This window comes from Ursus maritimus, unplaced genomic scaffold, assembly GCF_017311325.1.
Source record: "Ursus maritimus isolate PB19 unplaced genomic scaffold, ASM1731132v1 scaffold_15, whole genome shotgun sequence".
NCBI lineage: Eukaryota > Metazoa > Chordata > Mammalia > Carnivora > Ursidae > Ursus > Ursus maritimus.
Window position 1 is genome coordinate 51,657,284 of NW_024423897.1, and position 3,364 is coordinate 51,660,647.

Sequence of the window (3,364 nt, forward strand, 5' to 3'; positions counted from 1 at the left end):
TAAATCATCAATATTTTTACATTCATTACATGTCTAATAGTAACATTTTGGATACATTAGGTTAAAAATATATTATTAAAATTAACTTCGCTGTTTATCCTTTTAATGAAAGTCACTTGGGATAGGCTAAAAAATGGCATCCAAGGACACCCACTCCCTAGAACCTGAGGGCGTCACCTTATATAGCAAAAGGTAAGACTGTCTATGAACCATGGACCTCAATTCTATAGAGTGGCTGAGCATGATTTTGAGTTGTCATCTGTTGGGGAAAGAGAATGTACATTTGCAGTTGTAACTGGAATAATTAGGCTTTGTAAGGCAGAGGCGTCTTTGAAAAATCATACCTATGGGGTGATATGTGTATGTATGTAACATAACCAAGGGGCAGAGGGCCATGTGATAGACACCTGTTGAGGTGTCTGCCAGCCCCTCCTCTCTGGAGCTCCCAGGGGTCATGTGGACAATAGGACCCCATCCCCTGATTCATCTCATTGAACCAGGATGGGCGACTGACCAACCTGGCCCATTTAGGGACCGTTCTGTTGAAATATAGTCCTGGGAGCAAAAGGGACCTGATATCAAAGCTCAGGAGCTATGGATGGGCATTTTCTACTAACGATCTGGACCAGCAAGGCAGAAGAGGACAGAGAAGAGAGAGGGAGAAAGGGAAGAAGGGAGGGAGAGTGGGAGGGAGAGACAGAGGGAGGGAAGAGGGAAGAAGAGAGAGAAGAGAAATAGTGAATTAGGCGTGGAGAGAGTCCTGATGGTAGCTTTAGACTAGTTTAAGTTGATTTCTCTTACATTCAACCAAAGGAGTTCAACGAATATACCTTATCATAGATTCATTATGACAAATGAACGCAATTTATATAAAAAGTACTTTGCGAACGACACAGCACCATAGAGAGGCTAGCGGGAAGTTATTTTCAAGGCAGCTGCCTCTCCCCCATCAGTGCTCTAGCTGGTGACCTTGACTTCACTTTGGGATACCCTGACTTCCCACTCTCTCTTTTCCCAAGTCATCCTTCATTTCCCCATTTCTGAGAAACTCCCAGCACTGCTCTCTCCCTCCTGGAGCGCGTTGCCTTTTCCTGTCTCTCATAAACGAAAGCACTGACACACAGTTGAACAAAATAATCTCTCAAATGCCTTGCAGCCTTGCTGTTTTGTGATTCTGAATCTCCTTCATGATCCCAGAAACTCTACTGACCATTTGGACTGTAGATTAAGGGTAATGCATCAGAATATCCTGGGGGCTTGTGAATGCAGCCCCCAGGGTTACCCCATTCTTCCTGCTGAATCCCAGTCTCTGGGGGAGGGCTGAGACTCTGCATTTTAAGCGTATCACCTCAAGAAGCCCTGGCATGGGGATCAAGAGCTTTCAAGTCAGGTGATTTCTGCAGCAAGTACCAACCCTACTGCTTATTAGTTGGGAGACCTTCGAAATTTGCTTAACCTTTGTGTTTATGCTTCCACTGCGTTAAAAAAAAAAAACAAAAAAAGGAGGAGGGCCGTGATAGTCACAAATTCATAGAATTACTTTGAGGATTAAATGAGGTGATATGTATAAAGAATCTAGCACAACATCTGATGTTCAGAAAAATGGCAGGAAATATTAGCTATTGTTAGTAACATAGCAAATAGAAGGACCTGTACAATTTCTAAAGCAAATTCACTGTGTTGATTTAATATTTGAACATAAATTGTAAACTGCCTTATCCAGCCCTTCTTTCTGATGGGAGATGGCCGGCTGTATCGCTGAATGCTGCACACAATTGTACATTATTTGTGTGCTTATTTGCTTAATGGCTGTTCCACAAAGGAAGGGATTATGTTTTATTTTATTTTGTTTAAATATACTCATATGCTTTATTTAAAGTAGGTTTATACTGGGGCACCTGGGCGGCTCAGTCAGCTAAGTGTCCGACTTCTTTTTTTTTTTTTTTTAAGATTTATCCATTTGAGAAAGAGAGAGAGTGCTGGGAAGGGCAGAGGGAGAGGGAGAGAAAGAGTCCTTAAGCAGGCTCCCCTCTGAGCACAGAGTCCCACACTGGGCTCCATCCCAACACCCTGAGATCATGACCTGAGCTGAAAGCAAGAGTCTGATGCTCAACCGACTGAGCCCCCTAGGCACCCACAGGGTCCAACTCTCAATCTCAGCTCAGGTCTTGATCTCAGGGTCTTGATCTCAGGGTGGTGAGTTCAGGCCCCGGGTTGGGCTCCAGGCTGGGCATGGAGCCTACTTTAAAAAGTTGGTTTGTGGGGCGCCTGGGTGGCACAGCGATTAAGCGTCTGCCTTCGGCTCAGGGCGTGATCCCGGCGTTGTGGGATCGAGCCCCATATCAGGCTCTTCCGCTGGGAGCCTGCTTCTTCCTCTCCCACTCCCCCTGCTTGTGTTCCCTCTCTCGCTGGCTGTCTCTATCTCTGTTGAATGAATAAATAAATAAAATCTTTAAAAAAATAAATAAATAAAAAATAAAAAGTTGGTTTGTAAAGATATCATTTATATGTATCAAGATTTCACCCTTTTTAGGTAGACAGTTCTAGGAGTTGTGTAACCACAACCAACGTCAAAATCTAAAAAATTTCTATCATCCCAGAAGGTTTCCTTGCACTCCTTTGTAGTGGATCCTTTAAGCTCCCCCACCCCACCCTGGGCACTGGCAACTGGTCTGATTTCTGTCCCTACAATTTGATCGCTTCTCGGCCTTTTGGCTAAGATCAAGTGTAGTATCTGTCCCTACAATTTGTGTCTTCCATAAGTTATTTGAAAGAGTATCATACTGAGTCACTACTCAGCTTTTTGCTTAGAATAATGTACTTGAAATTCATCCATATTGTTGTGTTTATCGGTAGTTTGGTTTGTTTATTGGCAGTAGTATTCCACAGTATGGATACATCACAACTTGTTCAACCATTCGTCAGTTCATGGTTATTTGGGTTGTTGCCAGCTTTGGGTCATCACAAATAAAGTTGCTATAAACATTTGCATGCAGGTCTTTTTGTGGACATATGTTTTCATTTCTCTTGGGTAAATACCCAGGAGTGGAATCGTTGGGCTGTTTGGTAAGTGTATATCTGAGTTTATAAGAAACTGTCAAACCATTTTCCAAAGTGACCGTACCGTTTTGCACTCCCAACATGATGTATGAGAGTTCCATTTGCTCGGTAACCTCCCCAGCACTTGGGTGCTTTTGCCATATTTTTACATTTTAGCCATTCTAGTAAGTGTTTAGTGGTTTTAATGCACATTTCCCTAATAAATAACAAAGGTGAGAGTCCTTTCACATGTTTATGAAACACATGACTTTGAGTTATTTGTATTTCTATTATCATATTTTGAAAAGGTATCTACATGCTTGAT

The 3,364-nt window shown here is 42.5% G+C and overlaps 1 pseudogene; it reads left to right on the plus strand.

Annotated features, from left to right (window-relative positions):
- The first annotated feature begins 2,695 nt into the window (after positions 1 to 2,695).
- LOC121102783 lies at positions 2,696 to 2,851 on the plus strand (annotated as a pseudogene).
- The last annotated feature ends 513 nt before the right edge of the window (positions 2,852 to 3,364 follow it).